Source organism: Clupea harengus, chromosome 16 (assembly GCF_900700415.2).
Source record: "Clupea harengus chromosome 16, Ch_v2.0.2, whole genome shotgun sequence".
Taxonomy (NCBI): Eukaryota; Metazoa; Chordata; class Actinopteri; order Clupeiformes; family Clupeidae; genus Clupea; species Clupea harengus.
The window spans coordinates 16,046,344-16,060,754 of NC_045167.1; positions in this window are offsets into that span (position 1 = coordinate 16,046,344).

Consider the following 14,411-nt stretch of genomic DNA (forward strand, 5'->3'; position numbering starts at 1 on the left):
CTCAGTAAGGTTCTCTTCTAAAGCTACATATTCACTCGTTTCCTCATTTTTTCCCAAACTGTCAACTACTCTCTCATCAGGTTGGTTCTTCATTCCAGTCTCAGTGATGTTCTGTTGTAAAGCTACAGATTCACTCGTTTCCTCATTTTTTCCCAAGCTGTCTGTTTCCTTTTGTTCAATGGGACAGCCTTTTGGGACAGTTTCAAACAAATGTTTTAAAGCAATTTCAGGAAATGTCTCAGCTCTTCCAGATTCAAGAAATTTTTTCAGATCTTTGTTACTTTTGATGTTGGTTATGTCCTCAGTATTAAAACTAAAACTTTTCTTCATAATACCCCTTTTGCTTTGGAATTTAATCAACCTCAATTTCGTCTCTATTCTCTCCATTTCTGCATCCGTGAGTTTTTTCTTTAGTTCATCCATCAGTTTTTCTGCTATTTCGGGTTTTGAAACCCACTCCTCCAATTTGGCAAAAGTGCAGTTTCCCAAACCTTAAAAAATAGGAAATTCAAACAAAGTTAACTTATAACATCAATGCTTGTTGTGTAGTCCCACAATTCTGTCTCATTTTTACCTTGCCAAACCAGTAACAAAAACAGAGGAGACTAGACCTCCTAGTCTATGAATGAAAACAGCAGTGGGACATGATCACAAGGGACAAAGATCACAAGAGGCCCATAATAATAACAGTATCCTAATAAAAGCAATAATAACACTTATTATAATTCTGATAATAAAATATAATAATAATTGGTCGATAATCATTAATTATAATAATAATACAATGATGGTGATAATTATGATGATTATTATAATAAGAAAGCATGCAGCCTCACATAGCTGCTAATATTAGTAGCCTACTAATAGTTCACACTAATAGTTCTAATAGTTCACTGTTCACACTAATTGTCTGTATGGGCCTAACAATAACAAAAGCCTAACCTTGACATGTCAGGCCTATCAATAACAATATGCTATCTATCTATCTATCTATCTATCTATCTATCTATCTATCTATCTAAATACTGTATGGTGGTGTAGTTGAGGGCGCCAGTGGTGGTGGGCGGCGAGCGGCGGGGGGGACCCAACTACCCCTAACCAGCTTGGGGGGGGGGGGGGGGCCCAGCTTGCAAAAGTTTGAGAACCCCTGTATTAGATTGTTGACCTCATATTAGTGTATAACATTGGCTGTAGCTGACCCTGATGGATCAGCTGACAAGATATGGCCTTAGGTGATGGACATTTAAATTGCATAGATTGATGAATCATTTTATTTATGAATTTGTGATTTAATTTGTTGTTGTGCAAAGTTAATATCCATTTGCTGGTGGTTAAAGGAATTTGTGCATTGGTCTGGTGACCCTTTGTGTCATGTGACCTTACCTGGTTATATGACCTGGAAGGGCAAGGGCAAATCGGACTTGAAAGACTGAGAGAACACGCACTAATTAAGTTCCCAATCAAATCTACTGCTGGTTTCCAGGCGAACACGGTAATGCATTTACGTATCTGTACTATGTTTAATGGAATATGTATATTTGTTTGTGATGCTATGTGTAAACTTTGGGTTTGTTTGTTTTGTTGATTGTTTGTTTGTCTGTCTGTCTAGTTTTCACGGTGTTCCAGACAATAAATGAGAAGAGTTGGACATCAGTATGAAGCGTGGAGTCATGTTTATTAGTTATAACCAGCGGGTAGTTACATTGGCTTTCAGTGGAACAAAGAGCTTGAATTTGCACCTAACATGCATATGTGATCTTTGGGGAGGAGTGTTACATACAGTATATGCCTTTATTAAAGAGGACATTTTTGAGGCCAAATTTACTGAGGTATTTCATTTTTGCAACATGGAAAATGTATCAGATGTTGTGTTCATTCTCAAACTAAGGGCCTAGATTCATGATGGGCAGATAGACAAAGTGTGCCAAAAAGGCTTTGAGACTAGTTGTTTTTAAGTGATGCTGAGTTGCATGATATCTCAATGGTGAATGAGCTGCTTGGCATTCCTATATTTCCCACTAGAGGTGGATGGTGGATGGTAACATATGAGGAACAAATTGGTGCTTGAGGACCAAACACATCCAGCCACATCAGGCTTCGAATAAATGATCATCTTTGAATTTAGAAAACTATTTTTGGATGTAGACTGATACAATAATGGTTTTGTTTACTTTCTTTCCAAAGCTTTATTAGTTGCCTTCAAAGTCAATCCTTGTACTGATCATGGGAACATATTGATTAAATAATTGTAATAATTGAACTGAATATTTTAGCTACTTGAAGGTCTATTATATTTTATATATCTACTTTTGATGGAGATAATTTCCAAACACTGTTAATGACTTAAGAATATAATAATCAAGTGCCTTGTATTATTAATTACCTTATATGAATCATGTACTTATGTACGTAGGAACATGGCTTTTCTGTGTTTCTGCGTGTGTGTAACTTAGAATATTAGGTGCCACTTAGTCTGCACATGTACAAGAGCATGTTTAGACCAGAAGTGATAAGAAGGTTCGAACTGTGCTTCTTCCGACCTTGCAAAACTTCCATCCTTGCCTCGGACGTGAGAAATCCACCACGTGATTATCCCTGCTGAATGCTCAACTTCAGTCTATATAAACCTTGTGTGATGTGTTTATCATTGCTTCACTTTCATACTTGTTTTGTGAGTGAGCCCAATTGCAATTGTTGTTTGTCTAATAAATATGCTTATATGCAGCTCCGGAGTCCTGAGGTAACTAGGGTGAATTTTCACCTATCAACTTTCACTGGGAAAATACATTTAATTTCACTTACACAAAGTTCCACCATATGCATATGCATCACCAGGGTCCAATTCATCTTGTGGTGTTATTGACTGGTATAACTGTGAAGACGTCCCCTCATCTCCTGTTTCAATGGTGTCTGTGTGTGTAGAGAGAGAGAGGGGGAATAAAAAAGACTGAAGTAAAAGGCTAAACATATGAAACAATTAAATGAGATGTTCATCACATGAATTCACGTGTAGTGTCAACAAAGGAAAGTAATAGTTGTAATCTTTGTTTAATGTTGTGTCCTTAGGCATCTTCTAGAGGAACCAATCAAATCACCTAATTTAACTATTGATTTCATCACCGAACATGGGAGTTGACTGCTTGTGCAACTTTGTCTTAGTTTTATTGGTAAAACATGTTAGTCTCTTGATGTAATGAAGTTTTCTGTATTCTGAATGTAGCACTGGATGAAGGATCTGCATAGAGCTAGCTTGGCATTTAGCAACTGTATCACATGAAGGTGCTGCCAAGATAGCAACAGGCTAGTGTTAACAGGCTAACAGGTTATTATTATTATTATTAATAATAATAATAATAATAATAATAATAATAAACTTTATTTGTATAGCACCTTTCATACAAAACAATGCAACTCAACGTGCAAAGAAATTACGTGGACAGAAATGACATGCACAGTGATCCACATAAAGATGGCTTTTGCTTCTACGCCGTTTCCTTCGCCTTTTCTACCTTGCCCGGGTGAACCACCTATTCCGCTCGTTACACGGGACCAGATGTTCCAGAACTATCTACTGGTCGTTGGTGCGACAGCGGATGAATGGACGGAGGTGAGAAAAAAGGAACTATTGCTGCATAGTCTTGGAACAGAGAGCCAGTTTTATAAGCTTCCAACCCAAGGTACAACGATGGATGAAGCCCTTACGGCTCTGAAAGTTCACTTTAATCCTAAAAGAAATACTGTTGCTGAACGACATGCCTTCAGAAAGAGAGCTCAGACTCCAAACAAAACTATCCCGCAGTATGTTGCCGTCCTACGAGATTTAGTAAACCTATTACATGCGAGTTTGCTGACAAGCAGGATAAAATGATGAGGGACCAGTTGGTCGAACACGTTTCTAGTCAACGCATACGAGAACGCCTGCTTCTAGAGACTAATTTGACATTGGAGAAAGCAATTACACTTGCCACTCAAATTGAAGCTGCTATAGTGCAGGCCAAATCGATCTCTGCCATTGCTGCGGCTCCTGACCATTCTGTGCGCTGCGAAATATTCTGCCACTAGGCTACTGCCTTTCTATTAGGATGATGCCGCCCTGTCACGAAGAGTCACAGCTCAACAGAATAAGATGAGAACCTACACTGATTTCAGACGAGGTGCGCGCACTCCTACATTCAGAGAGGGAGGTAACGTGCGCGTTCGGAAACCAACACATGTGCCAAAAGGACACCCAAGGTTCACAGAACCAATGCGGATCCAACGGAAAGTTGGTCCTGCGACTTATCTGTTACAGGACGGGAAGAAGTGGCATGCTTCTCGTTTAACGGTTTCCAATGCTACTGCAAGGCCGTTTAATTCGGACTTTGCTGTAATTGACTTGCCTACTGAAGACCCGCCTACAGTTCTTCAGCCAGTTGTTCCTCACGATGCTCATCCAGCTCGCGTGAGACGACCACTACGTTGGTTGGAGGATTTTGGGGAATGATTAGTCTTGGTGATTAAGAAGGACTAATTAAATAGATCAATGTCGTTGATGTATGCTTAAGTTCAATAGAGAGATACATTTAATTATATAAAAGAAAGGCCAATTATAGACTTGTGTGGTTTATAAAAATAATACTTTTGGTTGTTGCTTTAATACCTTAAGCCTGATTACGTTCAGTACGCCTATGTATTAAGAGGGGAATATGTTGTATTCTCTACCACTAGGCTATTCTGATTCTGTAATGTATGCAGATTAAGTGAAGTTGGAAGTGGAAGTTTACATGTGCTGCTGTACGGGTTGTGTACGAGTTTCAGTAAAGTACTATTGAAATAATATTACAAGCCTCTTCATTACTACAAATATTTAACAGGAGTTTGCCATGTAACTTGGTCCTAGCCCATTGAGGGCTTTGTATATAAGGAGAAGGACCTTAAAATCAATTCTAAATGTTACTGGAAGCCATTGCAGAGCAGCTAAACTGGACTAATGTGCTCTCTCCTTTTGGTTCTGGTTAATAGCCGACCTGCAGTGTTTTGAATGAGCTGAATCTCTCAGTTGTTTTCTTCGGGAGGCCAGTTAGAATTGCATTACACTAATCGAGCCGACTTGAAATAAAGGCATGAATCAGTTTTTCAGCATCATTTTTAATTTATAAATGGTAGTATATTATAATATACTATACTATACCAACATATATTTATAATGGTAGTAGCTATGTTTCTAAGGTGGGAAAATTATGTTTCCGTCACCTTGTTAACGTGGGACTTGAAGCATAGATCTGAATTAAGGGTAACACCAAGACTTGGATTTAATCCAAGGAGTTATTTCCCCCAGATTATTGAACAGCATTTCTCTTTTGGTTTTAGGGCCGACTAGTATGATCTCAGTTTTGTCCTCGTTTAACTTTAAGAAATTATTGCTCATCCAATTATTTATCGCTAAAAGACAAGTAGTAGGCTAATAGAGTTTATAGCTGCAGGTTAAGTGGCTACCAGGTAGATTCTGATTAATCTGAAGAGTGATACAAAAATGTAGACATTCAGACAAGACACAAATACAAAAAGCACTATAACGACATAACCACTGGCTCTAGCACTGGCATTTAAAATTCTAATTTCAAAATATGACACCTCTCCGATTATCGATTAATCATACAATCCTTTACAAATAAATAGGTTTAAATAGTGTTGTTTGTGTAATAAAGTATCCAAATGAGAGCTGGAATCTTCTTTATTCACGACCACAGTTTAACAGATAGAATCTACGTGTGTCGAGTTCCCGCCAACAACATAACCAAAGACGTGAAGTTACTCCCGCGAGACCCACTCATAGTACGGTAACACTTTAGAATCAAACAGTTAAACAGTACAGCTATCTACAAATAGTAAATAGTCTATGCTTATGAACAGTAAGTCAATGAAGCAGGCAAAAACAATAAACTACATATTTAACTAACCTTTACTGGACTGTGTTCCACATGAAGGACTACCACTGGCATTTCCCCCCAATGAAGCCCTTTGTTTTTGCTGAACTGCAAAGGACAAAATCATTAAAAATGTTGCGACTTTAAGATATATGGAATAATCATTCTTACTATGTTTGCAGGTATAGGTACAGAATACAGTTCTTAAGCAGGAACAGAATTTCGCATGCCTTGATAAAAGACTGGCCCGCTCAACCAATACTTACTTCCCGCGTAATCTTTGAGCAGTTTGGTAGCTGTAGCCTTACATTTGATTGACTCCATAATTTCTGCTGTGACTTTGACTGCATCATCCTCAAAAGTCTGAATCAATAAATCTGCAAGATCACCGTCGTCTTCACCGGTTTCCTCAACTTCACGCCTAGTGACAGCAGGGCTTTGTTCTCTAACCAACAATTCGTCTTTGAACTTTTTGGATTTTATCTTTTTCAAATTCTCAAGACTTTTCACTAAAATATGTCTTATCTTCTTCATGCCAAATTCAGAGCAAGTTTTCCGTGCTGGAGAAATCTTCCTATGTACTGTGTGTGAATATATCTGGTGTCTTCTGTACTTTATACCCTGCAGTGTACTCTTACGCCACACTTCCTTATAATTCAACATTTGCATAAGTTGTAGGCGTAAACTAAGATTTTAACCCTCTAAGCGTAACCTCTGTCTGCTGCATGTTTGAGTAGTCAAAAGTTGGATTTAAAAAAATTGTAAAACACGACTAAGGCTAAGGAATACATGCAGCAAACTGTGAATGAAGAAAAAAAAAACATTATGTTAAGCATCATTATTATATTACAAATTACAATCCTGGTTGAATTAGGTAGAATATTGCTAAAGATGACAAAAGCTTGACAAAAGATTGAATGAATGGTGTAAAATCTCGTGTTCATTGTAAATACTAACTTTGGGCATGACTCAGCCAGCTGCTTGCACAGAGACTCGATGAACCATGAGCCTAGCTGAGGATCTCTCAATGACACAAAGCCTTCGAAGGTTGACATGGAGAGGAGGAAATCCGCATAACTGGGGATGGAGATGATGTGATACAGACTACTATCAGGTTCAAATTCCACCTTTTTTTCATCCAAGGAATTTTCCTGGACCTCCACCTTGTTCGGCATCGCAGAACCTCGACATGCCTGGATGAAAAACACTTTGGGCTTTCCTGCTAACGCTGGGCCAATGTTCCCTCTAAGCTGCGCGCGCGCGCGCGGCCGCGCAGGCCAGCCGAAGTGGCCGCGCAATAGATTTTTCAGACCTCGCACATTTTTCAGACTGCACAAACGACTTTCTTTCAGGGGTTAAAAATCTGAGCATCAAAGGTGATGTAGGCTAGGTAATAAACATTTTAAATACTGACATGTCTGATAACTAAGCCGGATGTACGTTAGAATGTTTACATAAAATATCCTTTAGGCTACTCTTGGCGGGCCCTGCTCCAGCAGTTATAGGCTACCATGGCGAAAAGAAAGGCAGAGCAGGTGCCCCAGAAAAAGGTCTGCCTAACGTTTAAACATGAGTGGCTAGATGAAATAGTCCAAACTGGCACAGATAGGATAAAACTTTCAGACATATTTACATATGAAGAAATGAGTGGCGTGATCTGCAAATTCTGCTCGGAGGCAAAAGCGAAAGGAGAGGTCGCTCGTAGGAAAACTTGGTCCGAGTGGAAGCTTCTGACACAGAAAGTCCATGCAGACGCATTGAAAACATTAAGACTTAGACATGGAAACTCTATCAAATTCTCACCGAAGATGCTTGTGCTTTACATTAAGTTTCGGGAGCAAACTGATTTCAGTACGTCGCTTTAGACAAAAGCGTCTGCTAAATGACTAAATGTAAATGTAAATGTAAAGTTACAAGACAGTTTTTGCTGGATTCATTCAGCTTTCAGGATGCACCTCCAAAAAACATCCTTGATGCCATTACCAAGTTCTACGCAGATCATGGGCTAGACATGAACAAAATGCCAATGTTTACTTCAGATGGTGCTTCTGTCATGTTAGGCAGACATAAAGGAGCGGCTGCTTTACTGAAGCGTCAGGTACCGCACCTGACTGAGCAACACTGTGTGGCCCATAGGGAGGACTTGGGAATTGATGACGCATGGAAAGATGTCCCTATAATGAAAGAGGTAGAAACGCTATACTCCATGTTTTGCAGATCTACCTTTAGGAAAAATGACAACATGCCAATTAAATAGGCCTATAATTATTCTTAAGCACTGCATTAGCATTTTTCTTTCAATGAGGTTCCACTTAAATGTTGTACCTGCTGAGAAATGACTAAACACCTTGGATGCTTTTAAAAAAATATATATATATCATTTTCAGTCATAACCAGTGAACCAGTCATAACCTCCCTAAACCTTATTGAAGTTCAACCAAAGATCATTTAAGTTCAACTAAACTTACTGGTAAAACACATCATTAAAATGTCCCCAAAGTCCAGCCATTATAAAGGATATTGATGAATATCAACCTTGTAGACATATTGATGCATTTGCTGTCATCTCTTTGAATCCTCTATGGCTAACGCAGGCTCGTGGTCATTTTCGGCAGGTCGCGTGGTTGCGAACTGCTCACATTGCTGAAATGTGTGCTCAGAAAAAAAAGAATTGCTCAGTGCTGAAAAAAATTAGAGGGAACATTGCGCTGGGCATCTGTCCCCACTGAATGGAGAGAATATATCCTTAAAGGATTTTGTCACCTTGGTCGTCAGATCCTTGTACACCTGTCTTATTGCCGTGGCTGAGCACACAACAGACGAAGCAGTTTCCAGTCACCATCTTGCTGAGATTTTCCAGCTTGTTTTTCATCTCTTAAACCGTCCTGTCCAGGATAGCAACAGGATAAAAACCAAGCCATTCAAATTCGGCTTTTAGAGCATCTGAATGACAAGGGGAAAAAACAGTAAAGATGAATTGTCACAAAATGGATATTCCACAGTCCACAAAAGCAAGCTATGAGACAAAGATGAAACTCTGATTACCACCCTCCCACCAAGGGTTTTTGCATTAGCACAATAGATAGATAAATAGATAGATAGATGGATAAGATAGATTAAAGAATGGAGAATATTACAAAGACACAAATACAATAAGCACTATAACCACTGCAAGGTAAATAAGTCTTCCAACCACTGACCACTGAATTAAATTTGTAATTTTCTAATTATTGCATAACTCCTACTCGATTAATAGATTTAAAGTGCAACAAGTCTATGCTTATTAACAGTGAGTAAAATACAATAAACTATATATTTAACTAATCTTTACTGGCCTTGGTTCCACTTGCAGGACTATCACTGACATTTCCCCCCACTGAAGCCCTTTGTGTTTGCTGACCTGCAAAGGTCAAAATCAATAACATTTTTGCAACTTTAAAATATATGGACTGTGGCGCGAGCCAATAAGCCCCCCATTTATGGGCTAGAATGCCCGTGGGGACACAGGTTCGATTCCGGCCTGCTTTCGTTTCCCGATCCTCTCTTCACTCCTCCTCACTTCCTGTCCAAATACTTCACTGTCCTATCCAAATAAAGGCTAAAAAAATGTAGAGGCCACTTCAAAATTCAGAATTCTTTTTTTTTTTTTTTTTTAATGGCCAAGTATATTTACATATACAGGAAATTATCTTGGTGGTTGGTGCATAGGACATAAAACACATAACATAACAACAAAATAGCAAAAACAAGAATAAAAGACAAATGTTTTACCAGATAGAATATTAAATAATAATAAATAATTTGGGCACGTGCAGGGCTAAGATGCAGTGAATTGGAATTGGCAAAGCCAGAGTCAGTGTGATGCAGGGGGCTTGTTTGTGAGCACCACTGCCGTGGGGAAAAAACTGTTCAGGTGGCGCGAGGTTTTGGTCTTTATAGCCCGGAACCTTCTGCCAGATGGGAGTCTCTGAAATAGGTGGTGAACGGGATGGGAAGGATCAGCGATGATCTTGCATGCTCTCTTGCTGGTCCTGGAGTGGAACAGGTCTAGGAGAGACGGCAGGTCGCAACCGATGACCTTCTCGGCTGACTGAATGATCCGCTGCAGTCTGCCTTTGTCCTTTGCAGTAGAGGCAGAGAAACAGATGGTAATTGATGAGGTAAGGATTGACTCAATGATGGCTGTGTAGAACTCGTCCACCACTTTCTTTGGTTTCTCTGGTTTTACTATTTATTGGTATGTGTTAAAGTAAAATGAACATTTTTGTTTTATTTTATAAACTACTGACAACATTTCTACCAAATTTCAAATAAAAATATTGTCATTTAGAGCATTTATTTGCAGAAAAATGACAACTGGTCAAAATAACAAAAAGGATGCCGTGTTTTCAGATCTCAAAAAATGCAAAGAAAACAAGTTCATATTAATTTTTAAACAACACAATACTAATGTTTTAACTTAGGAAGAGATCAGAAATCAATATTTGGTGGAATAACCTTGATTTAAAATCACAGCTTTCATGTGTCTTGGCATGCTCTCCACCAGTCTTTCACATTGCCGTTGGGTGACTTTATGCCACTCCTGGCGCAAAAATTCAAGCAGCTCGGCTTTGTTTGATGGCTTGTGACCATCCATCTTCCTCTTGATCACATTCCAGAGGTGTTTAATGGGATTTAGGTCTGGGAATTGGGCTGGCCATGAAAGGGTCCTGATCTGGTGGTCCTTCATCCACACCTTCACTGACCTGGCTGTGTGGCATGGAGCATTGTCCTGCTGGAAAAAACACTCCTCAGAGATGGGGAACATTGTCAGCGCAAAAGGAAGTAAATTTCCTTCTAAACTTTTAAAAATCGCTTTTACTCAAATTCTCAAGACTACACTCTAACATATCTCTTATGTCTTCTCCATGCCAAATTCAGAGCAAGACGTGCTGGACAAACTCGTGCTGGACAAAGACGTGCTGGACAAACCTTCCTATGAACTGTGTGTGTATATACTGTATCTTTTATCTTCTGTACATTATACCATGCAGTGTACCCTTACTGTATGTCACACTTCCTTGTAGTTTCAAGATCCAGCCCCAGCTACTAAATAGGCCTACATTTATGCACTGGTGAAATAATGAAGTTATTGAGAGAAACACGCCACACATGTCCTTGGTTTATTCATATAGAGCACTATTAGCATACAAGCAGTTACAGGTTTTGAGGAGAAAGTAAGAACTTTGAATGGCTTTGGCCACGAGAAGGTTTAAATGTTTAACCCTTGTATGGTATTCGGGTCTGTGGGACCCGTTTTCATTTTTTATCCTAACAAAAATAATATGATTCATTATTTTTTCAAACTCAGACTCATTGGCTTTGGCTCATTTTCTGCGAAGAACATATATCAGACCAAATTTGTATTGACCGCACACCGTAACCCCCCCCCTACACATTTATATTACATACAGGGTATTCGGGTCCACTGGACCCGGGGCAAATAAAAGTGTGGAAATTGTAGGTCCTGTGTACCTAAAGTCTGTTCTCCTCCTGTCTGGGTCTGCTGTAAGTGTGTGTGTGCGCGCACGCTTATGTGTGTTTGTGTGTATGTGGGCCTTGTGTGTATGTAGGCTAAGTGTGTGTGTGTGTTTGAGTGAGTGTGTGAGTAAGTGTGAGTAAGAGTTTTGTGTTTCTGCCCCTGCCGCTGATGCCATTTAGGGGCCGCTGCCCCTTTAGACATTATATACCATCTAAACTTGCAAAATATGGTATAAAGATCTGGGCTGCCTGTGATGCGACTTCCTCATATGCTTGGAACTTACAAGGCTACATAGGGTAACCTGATGAGGACGCCCTGAGAAAAATCAAGGAATGAGAGTTGTCCTGGACATGGCTCAGGGACTCAGTGGACACAACATCACATGCTACAATTTCTTTTACATCGTACAAGCTGGGACAGGAGCTGACCATGGTGGGAACGATAAGAAAAAACAGGTCTGAGCTCCCACCCCAACTGCTACCTACAAAGAACAGGCCTGTCAACTCTTCCAAGTTTGTTTACACAGCTGACACGTCCCTGGTATCCTATGTGCCAAAGAAACGCAAGAATGTGATACTCATGAGTACACTGCACTGGAATGGGAGAATCTCTGGCCTGGAGCATCAAAAACCAGAGATCATCATGGATTATAATGCCACAAAAGGAGGGGTGGACAACATAGACAAGCTGGTGTCTGCCTACAGCTGTAAAAGGAGGACCCTACGCTGGCCACTGGCGATTTTATGTACCATATTGGACATCATGGCGTACAACGCCTTTGTCACCTGGATGGCACTGAACCCGGAGTGGAAGAGAGGGAAGCTCCAGAGGATAAGCCTTTTTCTCGAGGAACTGCGAAAGACACTGGTGAAACCTTAAATGCTAAGAAGACAGCATGTTCCAAGAACCTCAGCCTCTGCAGCTACCATTAGGAGGATTCAGGAGGACAGTGCTGGTGCCCCATCCACCCATGTTGTGCTATGTAAACTGACCTGATTTCAAATGAAATTCACATAAATCAAATAGTTATGGAAAACCTTGCTTCATTTGTAAATTTGTTGAATTTTGTCCACTGATATATTGATTATAATTGATTTTCTTGATTTTGTAAAAAAATAAAAAAAACGGGTAGCACTTAAATTCATAAATGTGATACAACAAAGTTAAAGGGCAAATATTAATCATATTTGCTGTTCATATTGCTTCTAATTGGAATGAAGTAAATATGTGTTGAGTATTTTACCATAAAATTGTTTGATTGTGTTGAATTAAACACCCAAAAATCGAGCGGGTCCACCAGACTCACAACACCTTCTGAGTAACAAAAAAATGAATACCATACAAGGGTTAAATTGTATTATACATATCATAAAACAAAAAAACTATAGAGAAGAGTATACTGGTTTAATGTGACCCAATTGAAAAGGACATGAATGTATGAATGAGCTTCTGTCTCAGACACATACTACCGGACCAGTAATAAAGAAAGTGAGACTCAATCTTTATCGTTTCGTCCACCACAGTTGTCACAGGAAAGTGCTGCATTTGAGCTCATCCTTGCCTGATTTGCTTTCTGTAAGGAACTACACTGTGAATCCACCCTGTCCAATTATAATTTTCAAATCAACTTCCAAAAGCCGGATTTTGATTCACTGACTACAGTCAGCGTTTACCCATTTTAAGGCTCTTTCAAAACTTTTCCTCATGCAAAGAGTAGAGATCACATGGGATTCGGAAACGATCAGATTGAAATCAGGTCAATGGAAGCCATGGCTAGAGTTCAGTGAGTAGTTAGAATTGAAGCCTATCAGTTATGCCTCTGATCCCTAGCCTGTGCTGGTGTCTAGTCATTCTCTGCTTTGTCAGGTGAAGCTGGAGATTTCTAACCTGAGTCTGTAAGTCCTCCTCTGTCTGCAGGGCCTTGGACTCCACCTGCACCTGAGGGCAGACAGTAGCTGAGGGTGCAGAGGGAGAGGCTGCAGCTGGAACAGGAGAAGGAAGTGGAACCGGGGCTGCTTTGTCCCAGAAGTCACATGACTGTTGAGAAAGGGTTGACTGCTGTTGCTGCCCCACTAGGGCTGCACCAGATGGGCTATAAACCCACAAGCGCATATACACAGAAACACACACACACACACACACACACACACACACACACACACACACACACACACACACACACACACACACAAACACACACACACACTATACTTATAATTAGCATGTAGTAATCTGTGCATTAGCATGAGGTGAAAGAGTCCAAGAAAGGCTCTCATCGTTACCTATCCTAGACAGTGAGCAGAGGACAGGGGAATTTAGTGATTGACACTTTTAAATTATGTGACTTTTTTGTCTTTCAGTGAGAGTAAACAGTATGGTAAGTTAGTAATGAATGGGATCTGTGTATGTAAGTCTCTCTATGGGTACTGGGTGTCTCCTGTCTGTCACAACATGCGCTGATAGAGATATTGTACAGAGTATTTAGACCCACGTGTGTGCTGGGTCTCCACTTGACTCTCCTCTGGTGAGCTCCCTTCTTCTCTCTGCCTCCCTCCTGGTGTAGCGTCTGGGGAGCAGGGCGTGGCGGGCATTGGCGACTCCTTCCAGGTGGGCTTGAGAAGGAAGAGAGAGAGGGAGGGAGAGAGTTCAGGCAAAGTGTAAACAGGTTCCTTTGCTCTGTTCAGTCACTGAGCCTGCTTATTTAGGCTTTTTCCTGGAGTCTGGGATCCCACCTCTGTAAAAGGTTTTTAATGTTTATATCCATCCTTAAAAACAAACTTTGGCTCACATGGCAGGAATTATTGACTTCACAACTCCTCCATTGTTTGCATATTTTATTTGTTGTACATTTTGAGTAATTCATCCAGCCCATACACCAATATAATATATTAAATTGAACAGCTCAGGTGTTTAGCAAGGCACTGAAAACTTCAACTAAGTACTCAATTCATGCCTTCAGTGTCATTTACATGCGTATCTGTGGA